At 40.4% G+C, this 15,687-nt stretch overlaps 1 pseudogene across 1 annotated transcript in view; it reads left to right on the top strand.

The window, feature by feature from the left end:
• Positions 1-795: 795 nt before the first annotated feature.
• The window catches only part of LOC144372665 (coagulation factor XIII A chain-like), a 49,104-nt pseudogene continuing 34,212 nt past the window's right edge, over positions 796-15,687 (top strand). Inside the window, exons 1-3 of the transcript XR_013432602.1 lie at positions 796-904; positions 1,424-1,542; positions 4,478-4,585. The product of XR_013432602.1 is annotated as a coagulation factor XIII A chain-like (transcript). The remainder of the gene's footprint in view (positions 905-1,423; positions 1,543-4,477; positions 4,586-15,687) is intronic.

The following is a 15,687-nucleotide window of genomic DNA, read 5'->3' as shown; positions in this document are numbered from 1 at the left end:
GGCAATTAGAAAAAAGTGGTGTGTTATGCATTTGTAAAAATGACTAAAATGATAGCTGACTTCTTATCAGAAATGAGAGGTTAAAGTTAATGGAAAGGTTTAAGGTGCTAGAAGACAAAAACTGCTAGTCCAGGATAAATCTCTTCAAAACTGAAAGCAGAATAGACATTTTAAAATAAATAAAAAGTAAGAAAATTCAATACCAATAGATCTCTACTATTAACAATGCTAAAAGAACCTCTTCAGGATAAAAGGAGATGATCCATCAGGTAGAAACAGATGCACTGTGTGTTTTAGTTAACTGTGTAATAAACTTAATGGTTTAAAATAAAAATTCTTTGTTATTTTTTCCTTATTCTATGATTTGGCTTTACATAACCTGATGAGTCCTTTGCTCTAGGTATTTATTACTGCTTATGTGGTTTCCTTTCGCAGGGATTGTTTAACCAAAGGTAGAACTGACAAAATCCTCCTACCTCAGCCTCCTGAGCCACTGGAATTACAGGTGTGCACCACCACTCCCGTCGGAAAGCGAAGCAAAATCCAAAGGACCACCAGGTAAAGTGACATCTTACTCCCCTAGTCCAGCCACCGTCCCCTCTCCACAATCTCTATTTGCAATGGAAATCTTACACCTTCTGGATGAAACCGAATGATGCAAATCTCTGGCCAAACAAATGGGAAGGCAGCAGCCTATAGTCAGTTCTTGGTTCACTTCCGTTAGCCGGTAGCGGCTCAAGGGGCGGGCAACTTCGTTCCAACCTTCAAAGGAGGAGTTGGGGCGGGGCTAGGTTTTGCGCATGCTCCCAAGGCAGGTTTTGGGGCATGCTCAGAGCAAGCGCACGCTCACAATTTCCGGTGAGAGCTTTCTTCTGGAGTGGAGGCGGTTTCCTGGAGCCCCGCGGTAGGTGGGTGAGTGCTGCGAGTATAATTGCGAGCTTACTTGTTTAGAAGAAGACAAAAAGGGTGTGCTTGGATTTACCCGTGTTTTCCTTCCGAGTTTTTTCCCCTTATGCTCTATAACCTTGGGTTCTGGGAAATGAGAGCCAGCTGGAGAAGCTTTGGTTACTGTGGCAACCATGTGTTACTGATTCTGGTTTTTGAGGATTTGAAAAGAGAATTTGTGTTATAACTCCTCAAAGTACATGCTGGGTCGCATTCAGAGTCACATATTATTTCAAACTCAGGTTTTTAACCACGGAAATTGACTTTAAAAGATTTAATTCTGGTAGTAATGTGGAAAAGCAGTATTTTAGGCAGGGTAACTAGTTAGAAAGCTAATGCAGTGATTAACACAAGTGAAACAATAGGCATTTTTTCTTCATTAGGTATATTACATTGAAGTTTGGTAACAAAATCAACTTGGAAGTATTTGAAAGCAGTCTGGTTTGGTAATGGTCCTTGTGTTCAATTTCTGATGCAGAGGATGCTGTCTATCTGGACAATGAGAATGAAAGAGAACAATATGTCCTGAATGACATCGGGGTCATTTTTTACGGAGACTTCAATGACATCAAGAGTAGAAGCTGGAGCTATGGTCAGGTGAGCTGCTTAAAATTTGTCATTGTCAAGGCGTTTTTAGTTAATATATTTTTTTTGTCACATACATTACTGCAGGGTCCCATACATTGATATTAGACTGGTACAATTTCCTACTTTTCAGGATCTAAGACTCAGAGACAGAAGGCATTAGAGTAGAGACTTATAAAGGCAACTGCATAATTTATCAGCTGAAACCACATATCTTCCTCTGATGACAAATGTTACAGAGATCAGAGATTCTGTGGATGTCATGGCTCCAATTGAGAAATACTTTGGCATCTTAATATAATGAAATCTCATTAAGTCAACCTAGAATGGATTGAAAACCTCATTTTCTTATTTTTTTTAAAAAGGTGTTTTGATAGCAATGCAAAGAACACTGCAAGATGTGTGTCTGACTAAAAGAAAAACTTTAAAAAATTATTAGTCTGAGATGCCACTAATTAAAAAAAAGACTATTAGCATTTTTATCAAGGAAAGGCCACTGGACTTTTACATAGACACATGTTATCAGCTGCAACCTCAAGTTACTGTCTAGATATAAAATAGCAAGTGGTATTTCCTTAAGATATTCAAGAATTCAAACTTTCAATTTGGTGTCTTTAACAATGGTGCAGATGAATAATATTTTGCCACATTTCCATACATGAATGCCCGGTCTATGATTCAAAATGCTTTTTTTTTTGTTAGCACTACAAGAAAAGGTGAATGTATAATTTCTCAGCGATTCCTGGCTGAGATGACTATAACTGTGCATTATTTTTCTGAGTATCCAGAAAACCTTGGAATCTCAGAGATTCCACAGAACCTGACTACAACAAGTCACATGATACATTCATAACTTCTGGTGTCTTGCTTTGACCTCCATATGGGATTTCCATATGTCTTTCTCCCTCAGCCCCAGGCTGACCATTGGGACTCATGTCATGAACTCTTATTGCCACCAGCCAGCTTTGTGACAAGCTTCACCCTAACTTCTGAGAATGCTCTATTTAGTGTCCAGGCTTGCCCACCTATGTTTCTGATATCCTGCCAAGCTAAGATTTATGTTTGCTTGCCTTGTTTTTAGGTTCTTTCCTGGCTCCCCAGATAAAAGCCCTCTCCTTCCTCAGAGACATCACCTTTGACTACTGTCTGTTGTCCAGTGCCTTTATGTTAGATCCCCATTTTCTAGCCGTAATGTGATGTCTTAGTCTGTTTTCTGTTGCTATAACAGAATTCCTGAGGGTGAGACTTTATAAAGGAAAAAAATCTATTTAGCTCGTGGTTTTGGAAGCTGAGAGTCCCAGGTTGGAAAGCCCCGTCTGTTCAGCCTCTGGAAGGTCCCCCTAGGCTGTATCACAAGATGATGGAGAAACAAAAAGAACTAGCCATGTACATGGCGTGGGCTTGCTTTATAAGCTGTTCTCACAAAAACTAACTCACTTGTGAGACCCTTTATGGCCCTAACTTGACTCTCTTCAGATAGTTAATGGGGGAAAGTTATCAAGGTAAGTAGAAAGGAAAATAAGGAGTCAGGGTCAGGGTGCTCCGAGCCAGCATGCCTTCAGGTAGGCACCCTTGATCTCAGGCCCTATGGCTACCATCATTCAAAAGAGACCATTAGTTTATGTCTTTCAGCCAAAATAATCAGCCATACCCGTTGCTTGCAGAGATACAGGGAATAGTGAACTTTGTAAATTTCTTTAACTCAAGAGCCACTAGCATGTTCACAAACACAACGGAGATGTGTGGCTTATGGGAACCAGAATAATGAGTTCTTTATTTATCTTATAGCTGGAAAACTGGTGGAAATACAGATTACTGCACCCAGTGCATCAGTTTGAGGTACCCCCAAGAGTTGATACTCTAACCAGATTTAGTACAGAAGGAGTTGGTAATGAGCCAGAAAGATGGTGGTCTCTGTCACCAGTACTCAGGTCGGTGACATGCAAGGTTCCTGTATTTAAAGTTGTCTCCTCTCGCTGTGTCCTACAGTGTAGGCAGAGACTCCCCATCTGGCCAGCTTATTATTATTTGGCCTTTATTCCTCTCAAAGACAATGCTGGTGTCCCTGTGGCCAGCATTCCTTCTAAGGAAGCTGAATTGGCTCCTGGGCTCTGCCCACGATAATGCTGTCTACCTGCTCTGAGCCTAAGATATTATCTAAGTGAAACTCCCTTGGCCCTGAGGTCATCAAAGGGGTACCATAGAGGACAGTTGCTATGTGCAGTCTCCTTCTATTGGGGGTGCAAGCTAAGTGGGCCTGAGGACCTTTCTGTGACACACCTTAGAGCCACTTATTTTCAAGACACATAAGAACTCGTGTTACTTCCAAGGTCAAAAGACTTCCGAGTGACTCTGTCAATCAGTCCTTCCTTCACCTGCAGTCATATCTTGGATAGCTCTTTTAAATTAACTTGTACAATTTTTCAAAGAATTTTGAGTCAGCTCACGACCCTTGGACACGTCTGCTCTCTAGTAGTTCTTTTGTATTTCTAGCATCCTTTGATGTTCCTCTGTACGTCACTGAAAAAATTTTTTATAAAGGTACGTCACTGAAAAAATTTTTTATAAAGAACTTCTTTCTTCCACTTTAGCAGTTCATACTAAACATTCTGGGAGATCACTGTGTAGAAAATACACATTTTTTTTTAGGCACTAAGTTGTGATTTTATTTATTTTTATTTTCTGTAGAGACTTTTTTTTTTTATATCAGAGATTGAACCTGGCGGTGCTTAACCACTGAGTCACATTCATTTCTAGCCCTTTCTTATTTTTTTTATTTTTAAGACAAGGTCTTACTAAGTTACTTAGAGCCTCACTACATACGTAGCTGAGGCTGGCCTCAAACTTGCAATCCTCCTGCCTTAGCCTCCGGAGTCTCCAGAATACAGAAACTATCTTGTTTTAAGAGTGGTTATTAAGTAGCTTCTCATTTTTCCCCCCAAAATAGTTTGAAGATGGCATCCTTGATGCTTGTTTGTACGTGATGGACAGAGCACAAATGGACTTCTCTGGTAGAGGGAATCCCATCAAAGTCAGCCAGGTTGGATCTGCAATGGTAAGCAACTTCTATTGATGGCTGAAAACTACCACGTGCACCACTTGCCTCAGCATAGTTGTTGGTTCATTAAAAACTGTTGAAATAGCAACTCACACTTAATAGACTTTTATTTGTGACACTCTGACTTATGACACCCTGCATAGCTCTTGACTTCTCTGAGCTTGTCATGTGCTGTAAAACAAAAATTTTATCTCAATACTGTATGTTTCTTGGGCTTCAGTCAAATGCTGATAGATATCATCCTACTGCACAGTTATCCTTAAGAACATCTTGCCTGGCAACTAAGAACTGACTTTAAAAAAATACATCAATGACTAATCAAAGGGTCGATCAATCAAACATCAAGGAGCACAAAGATGTACAAGACCCAGATTTTCTCCACATTTACACTGGTGTTAAGAGTAAACAATAAATAGCTCTATAGAATTCTAGTCTCTATAGCTGTGATATCTCACCAGAGAGCTTTATTGCTTATGAAGTGGATATCAATTCTGCCCAGTCATCTAATAAGGTAGGTGCAATAGGTATTCTCATGCCATTTTAAGGAAGCAGGGTGATGTCAGTTTTTAACTCCAAAGCTAGACAGGTTCTACATTTCATGCTACTCTTTGTAGGCTATCGTGAAATGTCTTTGAGGATACAGAGATCCTGCAGTGGGATGGCTGAAAAGGATAAAGAATACCCATGAGTGGGAAGCTTGGAGCCAGGGTTAGAAGCAGATTAAATGGGACCCTGGGTACTCATACACCAGCATACAGCTCTTGGTGGAAAAAACATATGTATCACATTTGGTTCAGGAGCATAATATTCCTGAAAAAAAAATCTTAAAACAGGCTCTATTTCATACAAAGACTGAAAATTTGATTTTAGCAATGTCCTTAAGTTTTATAAAACATTCTCCCTGAAGAATTTTATCTTTGAGTTGAGTTTATATATTCTTTTTTTGAGGGAGAGGGGGTTACTGGCGATTGAACTCAGGGGCACTCAACCACTGAGCCACGTCCCCAGTCTTATTTTATTTTATTTAGACACAGGGTCTCACTGAGTTGCTTAGAGCCTCGCTTTTGCTGAGGCTGGCTTTGAACTTGCAATCATTCTGCCTCAGCCTCCCCTGAGCTGCTGGGATTAGAAGTGTGTGCCCCCGTACCCAGCTATATATTCTTTCGACTTAAACAAAATCAGTATTGCTGACATACAAATATTAGTCCAAGGATGATATGGCATGTAATTTCTTATGGTGGTTTCTATTTTTTCAGAACTAAGTTACTTGTAAATTTAGGACATGTGAGGACGTAAAAAGTGGAGGTGGTTTTAGGATGAGGGTGCAGCTCAGTGGTAGAATGTGTGTTTTAACATGGGTCAGGCCCCAAGTTCAATTCCAGCACTGAAATAAATTAAAAAGTGACTTTGTTTTCTGTTGTTAGTTATACTACATAATGAAAATACAATGATTTCTAAAGATTTTGGAAATATTATACTAACCATGGATAGCAATATATATTAGACCTGCAATATATATTAGATAACTATTTTTCCTACTTCAAAAAAAATTTTCACTTTTTTTCTCTTCTTAGAAGTTACCACAACAAGTTTGCAGTGGGAAGGGAAGAGCTAGGAGTTATTAAATACAAATTAATTCCTTCCTAAGCGATATTTAATGGCATGGCTCTCATCCTAAGCTTACTCACACATTGGGTGTATTTTTACAAATCCAGAAATCCCTGAAACACAAGTCAACACAGGAGGAAAGCAGAAAGGGAACATCTGACATAATGCTGTCTCTAGTGGCCTCTGGCCAAGCAGAAGTTGTTAGGTATGGAATTAAGTCCGAAGTGCTATTGCAAATTGCCTTGAAATATTTTTTTAATTACAAACAGCCTATGAAGTTCTAATTTGGAAAATGTATATCCCCAGTTACAAGGTTTGGAATTAGAGAGTCTGTCTGGGCAATGGTTTGGCTCTGGTTGGATTTGGCTTTTGGAAGGGGAGACCGAGACCATGTATGTTAAGGAGTAGAGCATCTCTACTCTTACCTGACCAATTTTAAGCCACATCTGTAGTTCCTTATCCTTGATCACAACACAGAGAAATTGTGATGGTTTACAAAACCCTTTCATATCTGTGATCTCCTTTAATCCTTGCAACAGCTCTGTGAGTCATTCCAACATCTATTCGGTTGTGGTGATCTTTAAAAACTAAAATATTGAGCCTCCAAAAAGAGAAAACAACCCTAAGAAAAAAGTCTCAACTGGTTTTTAATCCTTAGGGCCGTTGGGCTCCTGTTCGCAAATCCTTGAAATTCAAAATTTCGGAAGTGAAATTTCATGAAATTTGATATTTCTTAAAATCATTAAAATTCTGAGTGCAGTTAAACAAAGATCTTGGGGAGGGGAAAAATCCTTCAAATTTCTCAAAGGTTTACCTTAAAGTATGAAAAGTTGTATTTAGAAAACCCAGCAAGAGCTCTGAGTTAGAGTCTAGCAGGAATCCAGATTCACAGGAGGACAGGCCTCTGTATGCACTCCAGGAATGAGGCCCAGGCTTCAGGAGCAACAGAGCTTGATGTACCAGGTGTTTTGTTTTTATTCTGAGTCCCTCTCAAATGCCTCACAGCCTGTTGCAGAGTCTGGAATTCCTCTCATAGAAAAACCAACTCTCAGAAAGAGATGCATGTGACACACCAATCCTCCCGAAGGTGGGACACAGTAACTTCAGTGCATGCCAAGACCAGGGCAATGGCAGGCAGACTTTCCTAAGAGTAGCCAATGCCAGGAAGGAATGGGCACAAACAGCCCTGCCCTAGTTGGGTACCTGAAGAAAATGGAGCTGAGTAGGGGCAAGAAGCACATGCATGACCTGGGACCCTCAGACAAATTGACTTACTGTGGTTATGGCTGATTCTGGCATCCGTGAAGTTTATCATGAAGTTTTCTTTAAAAGCAAAGTAACAGTAACCCAAAATACAGAGGCAAGGAAACACTGTGCATGGTGCTAAAAAAGCACAGAGAATGACTGAAACTGAGCAGACTTTCTAATAACAATCATATGCACTTGGATTTTAGGTGCACAGTCCCCAGCTAAAAACCTTTATGGTCCAGTGTACATGACCTTGACTAATCGTTGTGAGGCCTCAGATGTCAGTAGCTCCTTCTCCCATGCACACCATTTGTGACATCCCAAGATGTCTTTGGATATTGTAAAATGCTCCCTTGGGGTAAAAGGTCATTCCTAGTGAGAACCACAGCATTTAGCCCCTCTTCATCTCAGTTTTCCTGGCTGTGAAACAGAAATAACATTTTCTCCTGGCCTTCATAGAGGATTAATTTGTTCAAAGCCTGCTGGTTTTATTCTGCCAAGGAATAGACAGTGGAGACAGCATTGCATACAAAGGACCAGGTCCCATGTCAGGAGATAGGACCTTGGATCTGTTTCTGCTGCTAACATAATATGTGAGCTGGGGCCAATAACTCAACTACAGGGTTCACTTCTTCTTGAAATTCAAACTTTGTCTCTGTACTCAAATCACATTTGTAATTTCCATTGACAGCAAGAATTTTGTGTTTTTTCTTTTTAATTCTTCAAAACAAAGTTCTCCTTTCTTCCATTTTTCTCCCTTATACATTCAGTATACCCGTCTTATTGTGGGTTGCTGTTACTTTTCTTTCAAATAGAAGTAAGAAAACTTCATGATAATCTGGACACCCTTGGACTACTGGACTTTCCCAAGAGAAAAGAAAAATCCTGTAATCCCCTTGTCTGGGGATTGGGCCTGAGATTTTTATAGCCTCACCTAAGCCAATTTTATTTAGGCTTTTCTAAATACCGATTTGTGCATTTTATAAAATCTATACTAAAGATTTGTTTAAGAGAGAAAAGGGAAAAAAAAGAGGAAATTAGAAAAAAAAGACGACATTTGTCCAACGTTGTGCTTCTTCTCTTAAATTGCACCCCTTGATTGCTGTTTCCTTTCCACCTCATTTCTAATGTGACAGTCTCCACCAAGAAAATTGCCAGGAAATGTGCCAGGAGAAGTTAAGGAGGATGCTTTGTGCCATCTGAAAATCCACTTCACTCACATGCCATTAGTAAAGCATGCCAGCCCTAAATTGCTATGAAGCCACCAGACGTGGATTCTGAGCTCCCCGTCATAGTATCAAAACGCTTATTCCCTGACAGGTGACAAGAACAGTCTGGTCCTGGGGAGAGGGGGTGGCAGTGATAATACCCCATCATTACTGCTGCTGGTTACCTGTCCGTGCCGGCTTTGCCCCGTGACTAATTGGATTTGGCAGGAACGGTAGGCAGAGCTCTTTCCCCAGAGAGACGAAGTTGCTGCTGCAGAGGCCTCTGCTACTGCAGAGAAGGGCTTGCTTAGTCACCGTGAACCCTCTGAGCCTCTCACCTTCATGCCCACTTGTTCCTCTGTATGGTGAGATTTTACCCATAAAAGAAGATCTGTGTTGAAAGTAGCACATGAGATCTGGAAGATTCTCCAGGGGACTTTTTGATGAGGAAAGGAGAGGCCTTGGGAAGGGATGTCATTCACTCAAGGTCACACCACTAAAAAAAATGGCTGAGCTAGAACTAGATATTGCCCTTGCTCTCAGGTCGTATCGCTTTAGAAGGCTCCTACCAACACATTATGACAAATAACACAGCTCTCTATCGAATTGAGCAGCTGTCTCATAGAAAAGAAAAAGCCCCCAAGCAATTGAGCTCAGAACAGGTAGGTGAATTTCAATAAACAGGAATAAACGAGGAAAGGTGTAAATCAGAAGATTCCAGATAGAAGAAGTCAATGGGTGCCTTGGAAAGAGGTCCCAAAAGGATTAGGTACCACATGTGGTATAATGGTGCTGGTGATGAAGATAGCAGTGGTGGTGGTGGTGGTGGTGATGATGGTAGGTGATGGATGGTAGGTTTTTTTCTTTCCATCACCATGGTGGTGACGATATGGTTATGATGGTGGCAAGCGTGGTGGTAATGGTAAGGATTAATGGTGGTGGTGGTGGCAATGGTAATGGTGGTGGTAACAATAGTGGGGTGATGGTAATAATGATTATAGTGGTGGTGGTGATGTTGGTAGTGGTGGCAATGATTGTGATTGTAGGAAAACACTCACCCACTCAGTCATTCATTCAACAAGTATTTATTGAGCCTCAGCACTACCAATCTGGGCACAAGAGCCCAGTCATGAACAAAGCATTGTTTCTACGTCAACAGAGCTTATAGTTTAATAGAATAGACAGACTAGTAAATAGAAAACTTCAACATGATATAGCAAATTCTCTTGTGGAATTAAACATACGATTGTTTAGGAAAACAAATCTCTCAAATTTAGCTAAAAGTTTCCCCAGGACTAAACCCTGAGTGTTGAGATATTGAATCAAAAGATAGAGGAATGGCTAACAAAGACCCATAGCAATAATAAGCCACACTATTATTCAGAGAAGCCCTCTCTCCACAGTGGAAATTATATCCACATTGTCAGTCACTAAAGCATAGTAAGGGGATATATCGATTTGCTCCTCTTGGGACTTGTGCGTTTTGCAATTCAGGAAACACAAGGTTGCCACAACTCAAGTTTGTCCCATGGGGTCCCAACACCCACACTTGCTTGATTCCTTGAAACTCTATTTTGATTCAATTATAGTGATTTAAAAAAAAGGTGATATTAATGGGGGGAAATTTGAAGGTGGTAGGGAAGAAAATGTCAATATAATTACATATTTTAAAATTCCAGGGCTTTCCACTGTTGCCAGACAGGACTTTCCAGCTTCTCTTGAGGTGTGCACGTTTATTTTTAACCCTAGTCTTTTGCTAATATCGAACCATGGTGCCATCATTAATCCCCATTAATACCTTGTTCTGACTGTGCCTTTGGGGAATTAACTCAAGATTGAACTTTTTTAACCAATCGATGTTCTGCGTACTCTTTAGTGTACCTAAAAAGAACTTGGACTCCAGCTAGTAAATCTAACAACTGGAGGCAGATCCTGAGTTCTTCCAGAGCCCAGCACAAGATGCATAGCTATACACCTTTGAGACCAAATGGGTTTCATGGCTTCTGATTCTCAAGCACCAGTGATCCCACAGATAAACTGAAAGTAAGGCTAGTTTTTTTTTTTTTTTTTTTTTGTCCATCTTTTCTACCTTTTCCCCTGAACCAGTATTTAGAAAGGGTTTTTTTTTTTCTTTCCACACATGAAAAAGACAGTCATGCCCACACTGCTTTGAGTTGTTGCCACGCAACTACACAGGGAATTTACTACAAAACCATGTTTTGAATAGTTTTTCCTCTAGTTGTTTACTTGCCCACCTTGAATGGAAAGCTGAACATTCAGAAGACTTCTTCATGCAACAAACCTTCATTTAAAATATTCAGATTGCATTTAAAATTTTGCTTGAGTTAGAAATTCCACATCCTGAGTCATTCTGAATGAACTTCCGAGTCAGAAATAAATACATAAACTCTCTGATCATACAATTCACCGCAGTATGATTCCCTAACAGTTTTCATTTTAAAAATACTTTTAAATGTATGAAGCAATGTCTAACTGCTCCTTTGGTTCAGAAGACAACCAACCCCTGCCTCCTTTCTTGGAATGAACTGTCAAAGAAATCTGAGGACTCAGGTGGTTGGTGGCCATTGTCTCCAACCTTTTACCACCAAGGAGCTTTTTCCCCATATCACGGAATGAATCTTGTGTCTATCAAGAAAAGCATGATTACGTAAGAGTAATTTGTTTTCCCATTTCATTCTGTGCCTGGTTTATATAATTGCCAACCAGAACTTCCAGTGGTAATGGCGGTGGTAATGATCAGTGCCACCTCATCAATGCAACCACACTGATGTAATTCAGTGCCACCTTTGGGAGAATAAACATACAACCTCTGCTTGGTGTTTTGTAAGAGTGATACGACTTACTAACTTGCTGGATCCTAGAAACCAAAATTCCCAAGTTGATGGCCATTGTCAGATGGAGGCTCCATGGTAGAGTCAAGGCTCCTGCCCAGAGTTTCTGTGTCTCAGATCTATTGACTTTTATTTGAGGTTATTATCATCTGTCTCCATGATTCATGCCTGGGTATCAGGGAAGACATTCTTCAGTTTGGAATGGCAGAAAAAGGAGAGGCCTCTGGTGGTGTTTGTAACCATTCAAATGGCAACACATCTCAATCTGTAGGAGCTCCCATGGTGGCCACCTTTGGAGAATCTTCTGATTAGTAGAAAGGTATGGCAGTCCAATATAGTAAAATACTAAATTACCACTTATGAAATGATTTTGTTTTTTAAATCCTAACTTAGAGTCAAAGTACTCCTAAAAATCGAAGGTATTTCTGTAATTCCTGAATGACCATGGAAATCCAATGATGAAGGGGAAGTCAGAACAAGTCTCCTACATTTTTTATTAAATTGAACCCATAGGTGCTTTACCACTGAGCTACATCCCCAGCCCTTTTTAGTTTTTTTTGTTTGTTTGTTTGTTTGTTTTTTAATTTGGAGACAAGATCTTGCTAAGTTACTCAGGGCCTCCCCAAACTGCGGATGCTGGTCTCAAAATTGTGATCCTCTTGCCTCAGCCTCCTGAGTTGTTGGGATTACAGGCATGAGTCACACTACACCCTGCATCTAATACATTTCTAACAAAACATGATACCATAAGGTCACCGTATTCACCAGGGATTCTCATTTCTGTTTATTAAAGATTTTCAACCATTTCATTGGAAGCCAATGGAAAAAGAGAATTTCCCTAACAGAAATTATCTTTACAGACACTATTGAGAAATCACATCCGTCCATAAATAACCACTGTGCAGATGAAGAGACTGAGGTATCAGGAAGTTGAGTAACTTTATCCAAGATCACAGGTGGCACTGGAGATGATATCTGGCTGCCTGATCCCTCTGTTCTACCCTCAATGTTACATTTCCCCTGGATTTGCCCTATTCCTGTCCTTTCTCCATATCACATGAGCTCCTTGGCTACAAATATAATGCCTTTTATGTACTCTGTCTGGTTCAATCACGCTCCTTGAGGTGGGGGGAAATGAGGGACAATGAGCCGTTTAGACCTCATTTTTTTCCTCTCTGGTAAAAGCCAGAAATGCAATGAAGTTTCCATTTGTGGGCAAACAGCTTGGTTTCTCAATTATTAAGGTTACATTTCTTATGCCTGTTCTTCCCATATTTTTTGGAGAAAAACAGACATTTATTACAAGCCATCTCTCGAATGTGATAATCATAGTCAATCTAAATGTCTTGCTTTCCCTGAATTGCTTCCTGGAATGAGGTTTCAATGCAGCATCTATTTTGTAATCACACAGGCTATTTCTGAAACACGGGGGTGCTTGCTTTTCAGCACTCCCTCCAAGCTGTGCAGCCGAAGCTGCGCTGGTCTCCTGGGACAAATGTCCCCAGGATAGATGGAGAGTCGGCAGTAAAGCCAGAGAGGTCCAGAGGATATGCCCTTCATGCACTTGGGGTTTCTGTCTCATCCTTCTCTTTCCTACCTTCACCTCCTTCCTCTCTTGCTCTATATTTTCCCCTCTCCCTTCCACCCACACCTGTCATTCAAATATCATTGGAGACCGGCCCTGGACCAACCAGCCTTAGACCATGCGGCAGTGATATGGCAACGAAAGAAACTAGACAGCACTTGGAGAGCTTGTCAACTCTCAGTTTCTCTCTTGGCCCACTTTTGGCTATTTCTGTCATGATTGTCAACTAGTAAAATATACTGAGGCCAAATGAGAATCCTCAGTTACTGAGAGAGACACAAGTTAATCATCTCTTGTGGCAATGATTATCATGAAAAAAATGAATGACTCATGGACATGTACCAAAGGATAGTTGATAGGAGTGGTTATATGTATCACAATGCAGACTAAGGTTAGTTCACGTTGTTTTTCATTTGTTGGAAAAAAAATTATTTGCGCCACTGAATTGCTTTGGTGACTTTGTTGAAAATCAGATAACAAATATAAGTGTGACTGTTCTTCTGGACTCTCCTGTTCCCTTTGGTTTTTGTTGATTCTTATACCATTTCAACCTAGTGTATCGATTATTGGGTTGTTATAGTAAATCTCCAAATCAGGTAGTTTTTCAACTTTGTTCTTTTTCAGTATTGCTTTGGTTACTCTAGGTTCTTTTCATTTCTATACAATTTCAAGAACTTGCCAATTTCAGCATGTCAGTTGGCATCCAAACTAACCCACTGAGGTGACCTCGTAAAGAAATATTAAAAGATGACCTCTACCCATCCTCCCGTGATATCATGTTCATTCATTCAGTAGAATTTATTGAGTGCTATTACTGGGAATACAAAGACAAAAGAGCATGGGAACTTCCTTCCTTTTTTCTCTCCTTTCAGGAATATACGATCTGGTAATGGAAACAAAGAGGACCACACCAATGACATAAGATGACCCTCCTCCTTCCACACCCTAATTGCCTACAGTAATAGCCATTTAATTCATATCAGTGGATTGACCCACTGACTAGGATCTAATCCACCTCTCAGAATCTCATCATTTCGCCTCTGAAAATCCTTGCATTGTCTCACATGTGCGCTTTTGGGGAACATCTCATATCAAAACCATAACTAGTGCCATATGAGCACAGAGTCAGGACATCAAAGAAATAGAAATTTCCAGAGTGAAACCAGCCAAGTGTTAAATAGTCAATAGGCTCCTGACCAGGAGAAGAAGGGGTTTGTGGGTGGAAGGGCATTCATTCAGGAGAGAGCATGACATTTCTAATAATACCAAGGGGAGAGCAGCTTGCTGAACCCACCACTATGAAAAGTGCAGGAGCAGGTGGATGGCTTTCTTTTTCTTGGGATCATGTGTGTGACCCTGTCTATTGTTAAGTGTCATGAAAGCCCTGAAAGAATCAGGGTTGAGGAGCCAGGCAAGGGAGAAAATAGGATGACTGCCTCCCTATTTCTTTTCTCTTATGTGAATTTGCTGGGATGCCTGTCCATGGAGTTACCCAATAGAGCGCCTCATCTGCAGGCCTCTCCCCTCCTATCCCTGCTGCAGGACTTGGTCCATTGCAGGGCAGCACAAGAAACAGACAGCTGCATCCCAAGACCAATGGGTTTCCAAATTTTGTTTTCTAGAATTGTTTTCTAAAATATCAATTGAACCCAAGTGCACAAAAGAGAAAGGTTGGAGCAGCTTTTCTTGTAGCAAAGTGGTGACTACAGCTGCCCCCACCAAACTCAGTCCTCTCCTGCTTCACCCTCCAACATGGTAACCACCGAGGTTCATTACAAAATCCCAGAGTGTCATGGAGCACAATTGAACATCCCCTCTCCCACTTCCACCTGCAATTAAGATTGATCCCCACCAGACTGTAGCTGGGGACTTGTGGTTCACAGAACCATGGAAGGATTTTTACAAGTAATAATTCTCATTTCCAAACCTAAGTTTATGCTTTAGAAGCTAATGCATGCTACCCCAAATTTATATCCAGTAGTCTTTGAGAAACTATTACAGATAAGATTAGGTATAAAATTGTTTTCTTATAGAATTTTTTCTTATAGAGAAATCCTAGTCTTTATGAGAAAATCACATTAAAATTTAACAAGATATAATAGATTTATAACAGAGAAAAGTCATTTCATCACAGCCATGTAAAATGGCACACAGAAGAAAAAAGTACATTTACATATTTAAAAATCACTGTACAAAATGTAAGTGTCTGTACTACAGGAAATTAGAAAAAATAAGAAATGCCACTTTTTTATTTGCCAGTATCAACTTAAAATCTACTTAAGCCCCCATGACCAAAACTGGAGAGAAGTCCACTGTGGGTCATGCTTTAGGGTTCTTCCTATTTCTTTAGATTTTACTGAAATCCATGTCTTATTCTTACTCTAGGGTGGAGGTCTACCCAGCATGAATGCAGAACCAGCTCATAAGTTCAGGGCAGGCCAAGCATGACCAGTTCTCCTAACTTCATCCCATTCACCAAGGGCCTCGTACCCACAAGGCACTGTGTTTCTACATTTCCCACATTTCCCCTGTGCCTGATGGTCCACCTCCTCCATTACTGAGCCTCCCTTTTTAACCCTCAAGCCATTGTCTCTGCCT

Source organism: Ictidomys tridecemlineatus, unplaced genomic scaffold (assembly GCF_052094955.1).
Source record: "Ictidomys tridecemlineatus isolate mIctTri1 unplaced genomic scaffold, mIctTri1.hap1 Scaffold_143, whole genome shotgun sequence".
NCBI lineage: Eukaryota > Metazoa > Chordata > Mammalia > Rodentia > Sciuridae > Ictidomys > Ictidomys tridecemlineatus.
The sequence above is the reverse complement of the archived record's forward strand: the minus strand, read 5'-3'. Positions and strand labels throughout refer to the sequence as shown.